This window comes from Bos indicus x Bos taurus, chromosome 2, assembly GCF_003369695.1.
Source record: "Bos indicus x Bos taurus breed Angus x Brahman F1 hybrid chromosome 2, Bos_hybrid_MaternalHap_v2.0, whole genome shotgun sequence".
Lineage (NCBI taxonomy): Eukaryota > Metazoa > Chordata > Mammalia > Artiodactyla > Bovidae > Bos > Bos indicus x Bos taurus.
The window spans coordinates 14,652,491-14,669,949 of NC_040077.1; positions in this window are offsets into that span (position 1 = coordinate 14,652,491).

The window sequence follows — 17,459 nt, forward strand, 5'->3', positions numbered from 1 at the left end:
TAACACAGTTCCATTGTCCCAGATATATTTTCAGATCCCTGTACATACACTTTGGAGGCACTATTGATTAAGAAAATACTACTCCAGGCAAACTTTGACTTTGGGCTTCTCACATGGCGCTGAAACAGAACGGAACTCCTCCCCTGCCTATTGCCCACTGCTACCAGTCTTTCCCACACCCTAGATAAGCAGAAAGATAATAAAGCCCTCAAATAGAAGTTTCCCGATTATGAGTCATGACTTACTCAGCCTTTGTTACAGAGAACCTGAAAGCCTCTGAAACACAGTGTTGATTTTGGCAGTCTTAACTCCCTGTGCTATTATCAAGAAATGAATTACTTGACTAATTTGCTTGAAATTACCTCTGTAATAAGTATATTAAGAGCAGCGTATGTTAAAGAGGTTGGTGTTTATACTATATGTGTGAATATCTACTCATTTCTTTGAACAATGTTTCACAACTAATAGTTCCTCAATAAAGATCTGTTATATTAAGTTTAGCTAAAAGTACTAATAAAAAGTAAGATCATGATAGAGTTCTTACTGTGAACCAAACATTATATTCAGAACTTTATGGGCATTATCTTTGTTTCTCTGTCTCTGTTATGTATGCAGATAGACACAGATATCTAGATATATATAAATTTATATATATTTATATGTATATATCTATTTTTTGCATGATATGTTATAAAAATAAACATTTAATTTATCCTTAAATTAAGTAAAACATGAAAATAACCACATACATTACCATGGCTTCCTTAACAATTAGTTATCACTTTTGATAGATACCTTGTAGAAATAATTTCTGGGACAGATAAGTAGCATATATTATACAGGAGTATATATTATAGAGATCAAAAATATATTATTATACTCATTTGAACTGGATTAAGCAACATATGTTATTTACAGCTGTAGTATAGATGCTGTTTTTATCTGCAAAGCATACATAATAATATTACCTAATTATTAGGGTTGCCAAATAGATAAGGCATGTGAAAGCTTTTGCCATATCTCAGGCATTTTATAAATTAATTCCATCATGTTTATAATTACAATGAGGTTTTTATTTAGGAGAAAAACCTTGTCCAGTATTATGTGTTAAAGGCAGTGTTTAAAAATATGTACACTTATTTTCTTTGTGAATATTGTTAAATTGTTATTAATATGTAAACTTAAAGTATTAGCTATAAGATTGAGTTGGGAAGGTAAAATTGTATAGTCTACAATTTTCCAAAGATAAATTCTGAAGATTTCTCTTGAAAGAAGGCTTTTTGATGTCTGTTTTTTGTGCTTTGAACCAAAATGATGGGAAGGAAGGTAAAATACAAAATCCTCTTCCTCCTTTTTTTTTGATACAAAGATCCTGTATTTTATTATGTTATTCTTTCAAAGAGAACTCAATTCAAAATCAGAGTAGAAAGAAAATAGATTTAAACCTTTCTTCACCTTTCTGGGAATGCAGACACCAAAGTAAAATTCTCTTCCTGCATCTAGAGACTACAGTTCCAGCAGTTTCAGGGTAATCCTTGATTAATCTTAGAGGTATGCTTCTTCTTTTAAAAAATTTTTTTTTTTTTTATATTGAAGTATAGCCAATTAACAATGTTCTGGTAGTTTCAGGTGAACAGCAAAAGGACTCAGCCATACATATACATGTATCCATTCTCCCCCAAACTCCCCTCCCATCCAGCCTGCCTCATGTGCTATACAGTTGGCCCTTGTTGGTTATCCAGTTTAAATGTAGCAAGGTACACATATCCATCCCAAACTCCCTAACTATCGCTTCTCCCCACCCTTCCCCTGGGAACCATAAGTTTGTTCTCTGGAAGACTGCTTCTTGATTACAACTGGTTCAGGAGCATAAGTGTGTTAGTTGATCAGTCATGTCCAACTTTTTGCCACCTCACAGACTGTAGCCTGCCAGGCTTCTTTGTCCATAATTTTATTATAAATTTATATCTCATTAGGAGGATGAAGTGAAGTTTAGTGAAAGTCACTCAGTTGTGTCCAACTCTTTGCAACCCCATGGACTATACAGTCCATGGAATTCTCCAGGCCAGAATACTGGGTAGCCTTTCCCTTCTCCAGGGGATCTTCCCAACCCAGGGATTGAACCCAGGTCTCCCACATTGCAGGTGGATTCTTTACCAACTGAGCCACAAGGGAAGCCCCATTAGGAGGATAACACTATAATTGATCATTTAGAAAGTCCTCTGAAAAATAGCTCTCAGAAACAATGTTATTTTTAAATGTACTCAACAAGTATTTATTAATATTATTTATTTTTGGTGCAAATATTAATTTTTTATGTAAAACACATGAAAACACCTACCATTCTCTAGTAAAACTAGAAAAAATATTGGATAGTAATAGACTTGTTACAGTATTTATCCTTTGGATAAGGGAACTATGGTTTGTGTTTTTCATTCTGTATTTTAAAAGCATATATTTATGTTATTATCTAATAAAATTGTACTTCTTTTGTTATTTTTTAAGCTGAAGTATAGTTTATTTACAATGTTTTAGCAAAGTGATCTAGATATATATATATATATTCAGATGTATATATATATATATATATATATAGATATAGATATATATTTTTTTCTTTTTCAAATACTTTTCCATTATAGATTATCACAATGTACTGAATATAGTCCTTGCTATACAGTAGGTCCTTGTTTATCTATTTCATATATGTTAGTGTGTAGCTGTTAATCCCTAATCCCCAATTTATCCCTTTCCCATTTCCCCTTTGGTAACCATAAATTTGTTTGCTATGTCTGTGGGTCTCTTTCTGTTTTGTAAATAAACTCATTTGTATAATTTTTTTAGATTCCACATATAAGTGGAAGTATATGCAGATTCCACAAATATCATATGATATTTGTCTTTCTCTGACTTACTTCACTCAGTATGACAATCTCTAGGTGTGTTCATGTTGCTGCAAATGGCATTATTTCATATTTTCTTGTGGCTGAGTAATATGCCATTGTGTGTGTCTGTGTGTATAGCACATCTTCTGTTTCCATTCATCTATCAATGGACATTTAGGCTGCTTCCATGTCTTGGCTATTGTAAATAGTGCTTCAGTGAACATTGATGTGCATGTATCTTTTCAAGTTAGAGTTTTCTCTGGATATATGCCCAGAAGTGGGATTGCAGGATCATATGGTAACACTATTTTTAATTTTTTAAGGCACATCCAAACTGTGCTCCATAGTAGCTGTACCAATTTACATTCCTAAAAGTAGTGTAGGAGAGTTCCGTTTCCTCCACACCCTCTCCAGCATTTACTATTTGTAGACTTTTTACTGATGGCCATTCTGATGAGTGTGAGGTGGTACCTCATTGAAGTTTTGATATGCATTTCTGTAATAATTAGTTTCAACCCTGAATATTCATTGGAAAGACTATTCCTGAAGCTCCAATACTTTGGCCACCTGATGCAAAGAGCCAACTCATTGGAAAAGATTCTGGTGCTAGGAAAGATTGAAGGCAAAAGGAGAAGGAAGCGGCAGAGGATAGATGGTTAGAGAGCATCAATGTCTCAACGGACATGAATTTTTTTAGCAAACTCCAGGAGATAGTAGAGGACAGAGGAGCCTGGCATGCTGTAGTCCATGGGATCACAAAGAGTCTGACACAACTTAGTGACTGAACAACAGCAAACATAATAATTAGCAATATTGAGTATCTTTTCATGTGCCTGATGGCCATCTGTATATATTCTTGGGAAAAATGTTCCATTTTGATCTTCCCATTTTTTTTTTATTGAGTTGTTTGTTGTTTTGATATTGAGCTGTATAAGCTGTTCATATATTTTGGAAATTAAGCCATTTTCAATTGTATCTTTCGAAAATATTTTCTCCCATTCCACAGGTTGTCTTTTTGTTTGGTTTATGGTTTCCTTTGTTGTGTGACAGCTTTTAAGTTTTATCAGGTCCCATTTGTTTATTTTTGTTTTCATTATTCTAGGAGACAGATCCAAAAAAGTATTGCTGTATTTATGTCAAAGAGTGTTCTGCCTGCCTGTATTTTCCTCTAGGAGTTTTATAGTATCTGACATTAAATTTAGATATTTAATCCATTTTCAATTTATTTTTATATATGGTGTTAGAGAATGTTCTAATATTATTCTTTAACATATAGCTGTCCAGTCTTCCCAGCACCACTTAGTGAAGACACTGTCTTTTCTCCATTGTATATTCTTTCCTCCTTTGTCATAGATTAATTTAACCTTAAGTACATGGGTTTATTTCTGGGCTTTTATCCCATTCCATTGATCTATATGTCTGCTTTTGTGCCATGCTGTTTTGATTACTGTAGCTTTGTGGTATAGCCTGAAATCAGGGAGCACGAGTCTTTTCTCTCTGTCCTTTCTCAAGATCGTTCTGGCTATTTGGCATCTTTTGTGTTTACATGCAAATTTTAAAAATTGTTCTATTTCTCTGAAAAATGCCACTGGTAATTTGATAGTGATTGCATTAAATCTGTACATTGCCTTGGGTAGCATGGTCATTTTAACAATCTTGATTCTTCCAATCCAAGAACATGGTGTATCTTTCTATCTGTTTATGTAGTCTTCAGTTTCTTTCATCAGCATGTTATAGCTTTCAGAGTACAGGTCTTTTGCCTCCTTGCTTTTGTTCAGTTGCTAAGTCATGTCCAACTATTTGCGAGCCCATGGACTGCACCACAGTCCTTGGCTTCCCTGTCCTTCACTATCTCCATGAGTTTGCTTAAACTCATGTCCATTGAGTCAGTGATGCCATCCAACCATCTCATTCTCTATTACCCCCTTCTCCTCTTGCCCTCAATCTTTCCCACCATCAGGGTCTTTTCCAATGAGTCAGCTCTTTGCATCAGGTGGCCAAATTATTGGAGCTTCAGTTTCAGCATCAGTCCTTCCAAAATCAGGATTGATTACCTTTAGGATTGACTGGTTTGATTTCCTTGCAGTTCAAGGGACTCTGAAGAGTCCTTTCTAGCACTGTGGTTCAAAAGCATCAGTTCTTTGGTGCTCAGCCTTCTTTATGGTCCGATGCTTGCATCCATACATGACTATTGGAAAAACCATATCCTTGACTATTCAGACCTTTGTCAAGAAAGTGATGTCTCTGCTTTTTATACACTGTCTAGGTTCATCATAGCTTTTCTTCCAAGGAGCAAGTGTCTTTTAATTTTCTGGATGCAGTGATTTTGGAGCCCAAGAAAATGAAATCTGTCACTGTTTCCACATTTGCCCCATCTATTTGCCATGAAATGATGGGACCAGATGCCATGATCTTAGTTTTTTGAATGTTGAGTTTTAAGCCAGCTTTTTTTTTCACTCTCCTCTTTCACCTTCATCAAGAGCCTCTTTAGTTCCTCTTCTCTTTCTGCAATTAGGTTGGTGTCATCTGCATATCTGAGGTTTTTGATATTTCTCCTGGCAATCTTGATTCTAGCTTGAGCCTCATCCATCCCAGCATTTTGCGTGATGTATTCTGAAACTTATATAAGTAGGGTGACAAAATACAGCCTTTAAGTACTCATTTCCCAATTTTGAACCAGTCCATTGTTCCATGTCTGGTTCTAACTATTGCTTCTTGACCTGCATACAGGTTTCTCAGGAGGCAGATAAGGTGGTCTGGTATTTCCACCTCTTTCAGAATTTTCCAGTTTGTTGTGATCCACACAGCCAAAGGCTTTAGCGTAGTCAATGAAGCAGATTTTTTTTTTCGGGGGGGAATTCCCTTGCTTTTTCTATGATCAACCAGATGTTGGCAATTTAATCTCTGTTTCCTCTGCCTTTTCTAAATCTAGCTTGTACATCTGGAAGTTCTCAGTTCACATATTGTTGAAGCCTAGATTGAAAGCTTTTGAACATTGCCTTGCTAGCATGTGAAATGAGTGCAATTGTGTGGTAGTTTGAACATTCTTTGGCATTACTCTTCTTTGGGTTTAGAATGAAAACTGACTTTTTCCAGTCCTGTGGTCACTGCTGAGTTTTCCAAATTGGCTTGCATATTGAGTTTAGCACTTTAACAGCATCCTATTTTAGTATTAGAAATAGCCAGAATTCCATCACCTCCACTAGCTTTGGTCATAGTAGTACTTCCTAAGGCCCACTTGACTTCACTCCTTATGTAGGTTTATTCCTGGGTGTTTTATTTTTTCTGATACAGTGGTACAAATTGTACTTCCAAAAAGGACATGGGCTTCCCTGGTGGCTTTAGATGGTAAAGAATCCACCTGCAATGAAGGAGACCTGGGTTCGATCCCTTGGTTGGAAAGATTCCTTGGAAAAGAAAATGGCAACCCACTCCTGTTTTCTTTGCCTGGGAAATCCCATGGACAGAGGAACCAGGCGGGCTACAGTCCATGGGGTCTCAAAAGAGTTGGACACGACCTAACAACTAAACAACAATAACAAAAAAGCACATACACAAAGCCCTTCTCTTTTGAGGCAATGCAGAGTTCCAGATAATCTCAGGGAGTCCACGTTTCATTTTCCACTTGTAATGTAGTGGCTAATAAATCCTATATTGCATAACATTCAGTTCCCCTATTGTAAATTTCTTTTTGTCCTTATAACCAGATTGGGTCACAGTTCAAATTTTCAGGACTCTAGGCTTCAAGGTAGAAAATCAATTGTGGATACTATAGGGCAGATCATAAGCACTCAAACCTACATCCAGTGAACAGATGCTAATATGAACCAGTCCATCCTGCACAGGTGTCCTTTTGGCTTTAGTCTGGAAATGCACAGGAGGGAAGCTGACCAAGTATTTGAGGGTCCATATCTCAGGAAGAGTCTTAAGTCGGGAAACCAGTCTAAAGTCTCTCTCACATATTTTCATTCATCAAAAACTGCATTCTCTAGACTAAATTTACTAGTGTTAAGAGTTATACACTCATGAACCATGATGGTGAGCAGTCATAAACCAGAAGTGTAGTAGACAGCAAATTACAGCTAATAAGCAGAAGATACATACATTCTAACCACTTTTTAATTGCCTTGATGGTTTGTAATCATTCATTTTCTTCCTGTATTTCTATTTCCATCGTAAACTGAAGAAAGGAGGTAAAGTATGCTGCTGCTGCTGCTGTTAAGTTGCCTCAGTGTTGTCTGACTCTTAACAACCCCATGGACTGTAGCCTACCAGGCTCCTCCATCCATGGGATTTTCCAGGCAAGAGTACTGGAGTGGGTTGCCATTGCTTTTTCCAGGTGAAGTATGACAGGCAGTTTATTTAGCACAGTTCTCATGAACTTGACTTGTAATTAAACAGTCATAGGTCTGAATCCCATTTACCACTACAGACACATATGACCTTACAGACACATAACCCTCAAATCTACCTCCTCAGGCTATTGTAAAGGGTAACTAAAATAATAGCTGTACAATGCTTAACTCAATGTCTGATACAGAGGAAACCTTCAGGAAAGGCCAATACCTAATAATATTGTTGTTCTCTTTCTTGATACTTCCTTCATTTGTCTATAGTCGCTGTTTTTACTACACAATGGACTCTAAGCTGCAAATGCCATTGAGGTAAAACCCTGCAACTATACTTGCTTTCTTATGGTTGTAAGAAGGAACAAGCAAAATAAAAGAGCATGTAATAGTTTCTAGATTGTGAAGTTTTAGTGTTTTCAGAAATGCCAGGCTCCTAGAGAACAAATTGTTCAGTCAGTAAGTCCATGTCCAATTCTTTGCAATCACATGGACTGTAGCATGCCAGACTTCCCTGTCCTTCACTATCTCCTGGAGTTTGCTCAAACTCAACCACTGAATCAGTGATGCCATCCAACCACCTTATCTGCTATTGCCCCCTTCTCCTCCTGACCTAAACCCTGTGAACAGAATAAAAAGGCAGAGAATAAATAGCTGAAAGGTAATTGATGTATTTGGCAAACTGTTACTTAGTGGTCTGAAGCTCCTTGGGCAAGTTGGCCACAGGAGACAAGAGGGCTTAGTTCTGATTGTCAATAGTAAGGCACTGAACTTAATAGTTCCCTTATAGTAACAATGAAACTCCTAAGAGCCACCAAATCCTTGCTTTCCCTCTGACACCCACTGTGATTCAAGTTGACTCGAAGCTCCATTTATCTCATCTCAGAATGTAAGGGAAACATTCTGGGCAAATGCCCTGGCCAAATTCAAGCCCTCCTCTCTCCATGCCTCAAGTCTATATCAGAGGCAGCTAGATGCCAGACTCCCCTTGGACTGGGAACTGACTAGGTTCCACAAGGACACTGCAAACTTTGGGCAGCCAGGATCAGGCCAAACTTAACCACCCCTCTCCAGGCCTGACTGTATTTTATCACCATCCTTCCTTTTTTTAACTCTCAGCTTCTCAACTGTGCAAAAACTAGGAAAGCAAAAGCCCAGGCCACATGGTTAGATACCATCTTACTCCACATAGTCACTCCATATCCAGAACCTCTGAAAGGAAGTATGGCATTGAAGGACAGTGCTTCAGTATGTATCATTGAAAGAAAAAAAAAAAAAAAAAAAACGTAGATACTAAGTAAAGTCAAACCCTTAGTTGAATCCTTGGATATGGAATTTGCAGATTTGGAGGGCCGACTGTACTGCATCATTTTATATAAGAAACTTGAAAATCCTTGGATGTTTGTGTCCCTAGGGGACCCTGGAATCAAACTGCCCTGGATATAGAGGGGCGATCATCAGTTCATTTCAGTCTCTCAGTCGTGTCCAACTCTTTGCAACCCCATGGACTGCAGCACACCAGGCTTCTCTGTCCATCTCCAAATCCTGGAGCTTATACAAACTCATGTCCATAGAGTCGGTGACCCATCCAGCCATCTCATCTTCTGTCATCCCCTTCTCTTCCTGCCTTCAATCTTTCCCAGCATCAGGGTCTTTTCCAATAAGTCAGTTCTTCACATCAGGTGGCCAAAGAATTGGAGTTTCAGCTTTAGCATCAGTCCTTCCAATGACAATTCAGAAATGATTTCCTTTAGGATTGGCTGGTTGGATCTCCTTGCAGTCCAAGGGACTCTAAAAGAGTCTTCTCCAACACCACATTTCAAAAACATCAATTCTTCATTGCTCAGCTTTCTTTATAGTCCATCATATGCTGTCTAGATTGGTCATAGCTTTTCTTCCAAGGAGCAAGGGTCTTTTAATTTCATGTCTGCAGTCACCATCTGCAGAGATTTTGGAGACCAAAAAAAAAAAAAAAAAGAAGTCTCTCACTGTTTCCGTTGTTTTCCCATTTATTTGCCAGGAAAGGATGGGACCAGATGCTATGATCTTAGTTTTCTGAATGTTGAGCTTTAAGCCAACTTTCCCCCTCTGCTCTTTCACTTTCATCAAGGGCTCTTTAGTTCTTCTTCACTTTCTGCCATAAGGGTCGTGTCATCTGCATATCTGAGATTATTGATATTTCTCCCAGCAATCTTGATTCCAGCTTGTGCTTCATTCAGCCCAGCATTTCACATGATGTACTCTTCATGTAAGTTAAATAAGCAGGGTGACAATATACAGCCTTGACGTACTCCTTTCCCAATTTGGAAGCAGTCTGTTGTTCCATGACCAGTTCTAACTGTTGCTTCTTGACATGCATGCAGATTTCTCAGGAGGCAGGTCAGGTGGTCCGGTATTCCAATCTCTTTAATAATTTTCCATAGTTTGTTGTGATCCACACAGTCAAAGGCTTTGAGTAGTCAATAGAGCAGAAGTAGATATTTTTCTGGAATTCTCTTGCTTTTTTGGTAATCCAGCGGATGTTGGCAATTTTATGTCTGGTTCCTCTGCCTTTTCTAAAACCAGCTTGAACATCTGGAAGTTCATGGTTCACATACTGTTGAAGCCTGGCTTGGAGAATTTTGAGCATTACTTTACTAGCGTGTGAGATGAGTGCAATTGTGCGCTAGTTAGAGCATTCTTTGGCATTGCCTTTCTTTGGGATTGAAATGAAAGCTGACCTTTTCCAGTCCTGTGGCCACTGCTGAGTTTTCCAAATTTGCTGGCATATTGAGAGCAGCATTTTCACAGCATCATCTTTCAGGATTTGGAATAGCTCAACTGAAATTCCATCACCTCCACTAGCTTTGTTCGTAGTGATGCTTTCTAAGGCCCACTTGACTTCACATTCCAGGATGTCTGGCTCTAGGTCAGTGATCACACCATCGTGATTATCTGGGTCATGAAGATCTTTTTTGTACAGTTCTTCTGTGTATTCTTGCCATCTCTTCTTAATATCTTCTGCTTCTGTTAGGTCAATACCATTTCTGGGTGCAGCAGACCTGGGTCTGCATAAACCCTCTTGGAGGAGGTCACCATTAACTCCACCATACAGCAACCAGAACTTATACAGAACTGGGGAAACAAACTCTTGGAAGGCACAAACAAAACCTTGTGTGCACCAGGACCTGGGAGAAAGGAACAGTAATCCCACAAGAGACTGACTCAGACTTTCCCATGAGTGTCCAGGAATCTTGAGCAGAGGCATGGATCAGTGGTGGCCTGCTGCAGGGTTGGGGACACTGAGTGCAGCAGTGTGCACAGGACCTTTTGAGGGAGGTTGTCATTATCTTCATTACCTCCACCATAGTTTAGCCTCAGGTCAAACAACAGGGAGGGAATGCAGCCCTGCCCATCAACAGGAAATTGGATTAAAGATTTACTGAGCATGGCTCTGCCCAACAGAACAAGACCCTGTTTCCCCCTCAGTCAGTCTCTCCCATCAGGAAGCTTCCATAAGCTTCTTATCCTTAGCCATCAGAGGGAAAATCATAGTTTGTTACAGAAAAGGGGTACAGAAGAGGTTTGCAAACAACAGACTTTCCATAACGCAGTTATATTTCTTCTCTGCTAAGCTTATTTGCAATATCAATAGGGCCTTGAAGGCAGTTTTGGAAATAGATCAAGTCATAGAGCTGAAATGATCTAAACAACTGATGCATCTGTTTAAAAAACTTCATGGGATCCAAAAGGACAATACTTGCAAGGTTAACAAGGATACTTTGCTAATTAGGGTCTTCTCTCTTCTGCCAGAATACCTTGTCATAAAACCTCAACTATGCCAGTTGTCTAAGGCTTAGAATTATCACTTCATCTGTTATGTGATCTGCAGAATATCAAGGTTTTCAGACCCCTTCTGTCAGTGAGGTAAAGTATAGAATCCTCGGTTTCTTGTGAGGTTTAAAAATTAAAAAGCATTATTCACTTCCTGTTCAGGTGCTATTAAAAAAATAACATCTGGATGCTTTCCCCAGCCCTTACTTTTCCTTTTTGTGTGCTACATTCTGTTGTTTATTAACAATAAGAATGATCACTAGGGGAAATCTTTGATGGATTAATTTTTCAATAAAAATAACTTGGTACTATTAGAACTTGTACAGAATCAGAGATTTGGAGTTTATTAGATGTAGTAGCAGCTCTTGAGCTTCTAATTCAATCCAAGATTAATTCTAAAACACTCTGTATTATATCATACAACTAAAATTATTATTTTTATTCTAGTTTTTAAAAATACACGGATTCAGCAGAGGTAAAAGCATCAATAAAGGATTAATTTAATTATAAATACCTTTACTGATTATAAAATTACCATATACCTAGTCTCTTCCATTGACCATCCCTCAAGGATTTCACTAAGTTAGAGGGGAAATTAGGATGGAGAATTATAGGGAAAGCATTCTGGAAATATGCTAAAGGAAACAGCAGACACACTGAAATAAGATGAGCATTTGATCAACAGATGAGTTATTTCTGAAAAGACAGTTTGCCTTTGAAAATATTTATAATGAGTGCAGTCCAAGTCCTTGCCATTGTTAATGATTTCAACATGTTCTAGGCTGGAAGACCAGTTTAATTATTTCACAAATCAAAGAAGGGAGGCTTCCAGCACAGGACCCATCAAGAATAGCTCTTCATAACAATTGCCAAATCCTTGTATACCCAAGTTCCTTGTTGTTATGAGTCAAATTGTATTCTTTCCCCAAATTCATACATTGGAGTCCTGATCACTAGTATTTAAGGACGTGACCTTATCTGGAGATAGAGATGTTGCAGGTGTAATTAGTTAAGATGAAGTCATGCTGGAATAGGTTGGGGCCCTAAAATGACTGGCATCTTTACAAAAATTCAGTATGACTGGTGCCCTTATAAAAAGAGGAAAGTTGGCCTCAGAGACAGGCATGCAGCGGAATAGCCTGTGAAGACTGGAGGTATACAGCCATAAGCTAAGGAACTGCTTGAAGGTAGGAGAAAGGGCTGCAACAGATTATTCCCTAGCCCCATAGTGGGAGCATGGTCCTGCTGACACTTCGATTTCAGACATCTGGTCTCCAGAACTGTGAAGCAGTAAACTTCCCTTGTTCTAAGCCGCCTCATTTGTGATGCTTTGTTACAGCAGCCCTAAGTATCAATTTTTTTTTAACTCTTCTAAATTTTGCTTCCCTTCTCAAACAACACAAAAATGTCCAACAGGGTAAGGAAAGAATCATGAAGCAGAAGTACCATGACCATGAGCAGATACACTTCTCATTCACTCCACTATCTTACCTCTAATCCTCTAATGTACCCACACTCCATGCCATTGTGGCACGGTGGTGACTTCCACAAGAATACTACTTTCTGCCTGTCTTAGCTCAGGCTCTCAAAAGAGGGAAAGCACAGCCAGCCTTCCAGGCAAGCCTCATTGGCTACCTGCCTCTAATAAGTCAGGCCCTCATCATAACTTTTCCTGTCTTAGTTGGAAGGTTATGTTTCTCCTTTTAGATGGGACTGGGTCCCTTACCCTAGTGACTGCCCCTACCTTTTAAGCAAAAAGGCTGACATTCTCTCAACAAAAATAAAAGACTTTCTTTATGTTGACTTATGAAATAAACTGCACTCTCTCAATACATATATATACTCCCACACAAACACTATAGCAAACTTTCTAGTGCTTTGGAGTCTGATTGGTGGTCTAGAAGATGTTGAAAAAGTGGTATGTGAATGGGCTAGCACAAATTTTTGAAGAATAATGTATTTGAAAAGACTGACATATAGCATATGCATAGTAAATACAGAGAGAAGAACAGAAAGTAAAAGATAACTTGGTTTTTTGTGCACTCAGCAGGAACTCCGTTCCTTGTTGAGTGAGAGTATTGAAACTACAGCATAATTAGTATGTGTGCTGTCTAGTTTAGATGTGCTGGAATTTGACCAGAACTGCAGTTACAGATTGGGCCAGCTTTTGTAAAAACCTCTTTGTTTCTCTTGCTCTCAAACACATTGTAAATTCATTAAATGGCCCAAGGCTTTGCTGCTGATTCTCACACTTTTGTAAGAGCTTATAAAGGGAGTGTTTGGGGCCAAGGCTTCTAAGTAGGACTCAGGTGTGGGAGCAAATGGTACTGATGATTAATCCTCCTCTAAAGTGATAAAATCCCTTATTGGACACAGCAACCCGATGACCGGGTCACACTGGAAATCAGCCTCGGCTCTAAGCACACAGCTAACATGGATCTTTGGGGATGTTGACAAACCCAAGGCCAAGAGCAAGCCTGTGACTCAGTCAAAAAGAAACCCAGGACAGGAGACATCTGACCATGCACAGCATGCTTGCCAAGACTGCTTTCTGCTGATGATCAGTTCTTCTCAGTTCTGGGCATCTGGAAATGTGTAATGTGGTTGAGTGATACTGCATTAAGTAGGAGACAAAAAATCATATAAAAGTCAAATCTACAGATAATCAAAAGGGTACATTTTGGACAATACTTTTGATATTCTCTACTATTACTTTATATCCTGTAAAAAAGTTTTTTTTTTTTTTTCATCCAATGAGAGATTGGCAGAGAGGAGTGAAGGGGAGAGAAGCAAAAGAAATGAAGAATTTGCAAACTGGCTGAGTTGATGTTGAACAATTAAATGCATTGAAAATATATACATTTCAGGAAGAGTTTTACTGTGGAAAAACCCTAAAGATAGAAATCTTATCTTTAGTATTTAGCATTTTAGAAATGCTACTTTAGCATCTTCTGCTTTAAGTGGTAATTAACACAGCATTATAATTCAACTATAATTCCATAAAAAATAAATTTTAAAAAAGTTTTTTAAAAGCTCTAATCTATTGTATGTTGTCACCCTGCTTATCTAACTTATATGCAGAGTACATCATGAGAAATGCTGGGCTGGAGGAAGCACAAGCTGGAATCAAGATTGCTGGGAGAAATATCAATAACCTCAGATATGCAGATGACACCACCCTTATGGCAGAACGCGGAAGGCAATGGCACCCCACTCCAGTATTCTTGCCTGGAAAATCCCATGGATGGAGGAGCCTAGTAGGCTGCAGTCCATGGGGTCGCTAAGAGTCGGACACGACTGAGCGACTTCACTTTTCTCTTTCATGCATTGGAGAAGGAAATGCATGAAGGCAACCCACTCCGGTGTTCTTGCCTGGAGAATCCCAGGGACGGCAGAGCCTGGTGGGCTGCCATCTATGGGGTCGCACAGAATTGGACATGACTGAAGCGACTTAGCTTAGCTTAGCTTAGCTTATGGCAGAAAGTGAAGAGGAACTAAAAAACCTCTTGATGAAAGTGAAAGTGAAGAGTGAAAAAGTTGGATTAAAGCTCAACATTCAGAAAACAAAGATCATGGCATCCAGTCCCATCACTTCATGGGAAATAGATGGAGAAACAGTGGAAACAGTGTCAGACTTTACTTTTCTGGGCTCCAGAATCACTGCAGATGGTGACTGCAGCCATGAAATTAAAAGACGCTTACTCCTTGGAAGGAAAGATATGTCAAACTTAGATAGCATATTCAAAAGCTGAGATATTACTTTGCCAACAAAGGTCTGTCTAGTCAAGGCTATGGTTTTTCCTGTGGTCATGTATGGATGTGAGAGTTGGACTGTGAAGAAGGCTGAGCACAGAAGAACTGATGCTTTTGAAGTGTGGTGTTGGAGAAGACTCTTGCGAGTCCCTTGGACTTCAAGGAGATCCAACCAGTCCATTCTGAAGGAGATCAGCCCTGGGATTTCTTTGGAGGGAATGATGCTAAAGCTGAAACTTCAGTACTTTGGCCACCTCATGTGAAGAGCTGACTCATTGGAAAAGACCCTGATGCTGGGAGGGATTGGGGGCAGGAGGAGAAGGGGACAACAGAGGATGAGATGGCTGGATGGCATCACTGACTCGATGGACGTGAGTCTGAGTGAACTCCGGTAGTTTGTGATGGACAGGGAGGCCTGGCGTGCTGCGATTCATGGGGTCACAAAGAGTCGGACCTGACTGAGTGACTGAACTGAACTGAACTGAATCTGCTCCCTGGTTGCCAGCTAGTTAGTTAATAATGTGAAGGAAACCTGAAAAAATTTCAAGTGTGTGATAAAAGTGTTGTTTTTATGATATAAATATCTTCTAAAATTAAAGTAATAGTGTTTCCCAATTCATTCCATTTAAAAAGAAAAACAGTGGTGTGTTCCTATTGAAACAATTCCTATACTTTCACATCTAAAAATAATTATTTAAAAACTTTTGGTAAGATCTAGATGATCATTGATATTGATCAATGATCAATGTCATTGTGAACATTGTGGAACACTTATCTCATTATTTCTCCTAAAAACATTAGAAATTCACTACCATTCTGAAACTCTGTTCAACACATTTTTAAAATACTTTGTTTTAAAATGGTTTTAAAGAAAAATTGCAAAAATGGTACAGAATGTTCCCATATACTCCATCATTCAGTTTCCCCTATTATTAACATCTAACATTAATATGGTAATTTGTTACAATTAATGAGCCAATATGGACACATTATTATTACCTAGTAAAGTCCATACGTTATTCAGATTTCTTTAGTTTTTACCTGATGTCTTTTTTCTGTTTTAAGGTCCCATCTGAAATACCATGTTTTAATTAGTCATTCTATTTCTTTAGGCTCCTCTTGTCTGTGACAGTTTCTCAGACTTTCCTTGTTTTGATGACCTTGACAGTTTTGAGGAATACTGGTCAGATATTGTGTAGAATGTCCTCAACTAGGGTTTGACTGGTGTTTGTCTCATGAGTGCTGTTGCTGCTAAGCTGCTAAGTGACTTCAGTCGTGTCCGACTCTGTGCAATCCCATAGACGGCAGCCCACCAGGCTCCTCCGTCCCTGGGATTCTCCAGGCAAGAACACTGGAGTGGGTTGCCATTTCCTTCTCCAATGCATGAAAGTGAAAAGTGAAAGTGAAGGCGCTCAGTCGTGTCCGACTCCTAGCGACCCCATGGACTTCAGCCTACCAGGCTCCTCCATCCATGGGATTTTCCAGGTAGACTGGGCTTATAATTGTGGGGAGGAAGACCACCAAGATAAAGTGCCATTTTCATCATATCACATCAAGAATGTATACTATCAACATCGTAGTCCGCTGAAATCACTCTTGATGTTGGCCTGGGTCACTGGCTGAGATGGTTCTTCAGGTGTCTCTCCCTGCTTTCTGTCATGTACTCTTTGGAAATATTCTATTTTTTGATATTACTTCAACTTTTGAGGAATATTTGGTTGGTTCCAGTTTGGGGCAATTATGAGTAAAGCTTCTCCAAATAGTTGCATGTGGATTTTTAGGTGGATGTACATTTTCAGATCAGCTGAATAAATATCTTGGAGCATAATTGCTGGAACTTATGGTAAAACTGTTTAACTTTGTAAAAATTTGCCTTCCAAAATGACTGAGCCATTTTGTATTTCTACCAACGATCAATGAGAACTCCTTTTTCATTGATTTCAGTCTCAATTAGTATTGTTAGTTTTTTTGGATCTTTAATCATTCTAGTACATTGGTAGTAGAATCTTGTTACTGTTTCATTTTTAATTACCTAGTGAAAAATGATGTTGAGTATCCTTTCATATGCTTGTGTGCCATTATATGTTTTCTTGGGTCCCCCAACATATTTTTAAATACTTAATTTTATTGTTGAAGTTGGATCAAAATATTATATAGTTTTTCTATTTACATATTAGATATTCTCACCCAAGAAAGTTTCCTAAAATTTCTGGTGTTGAATTACACAGAGAATATCCCCCATACATTACCAATTGTGACATTATTTGTAGAAGGGGTCTATTTTGTTTAGTAAGTTATTTTATCTGCAGTCTATATAATAATCTTCAATGTTTGTGCAGTTAAAAACTTCCTCTTTCCACATGCAAGAAGAAAGAGCCCAATAGCATATATTACCTAACGTGAAGGAGAGGCCAGCATATGCCCTCAGTAGCCACATTGTCGTGTCTGTGTCCTTGGACAAGTCACTGTGCTGTGTGAGGCCTCCGCATTCTCACCTGTGAATAATGGGGTGATTGTAGATGATCAAGGGTTTCTGCTAATGGTCTAGTTTTGTCCTGTATTTTCCTCTAAAGTCTCAGGCACTGAGCAGAGTCTCATTAACACAGTATTCTTTTCTTTGGCTGCCTTCCTCCTAATATTGCCACATTAAAGCTCCTTTGTT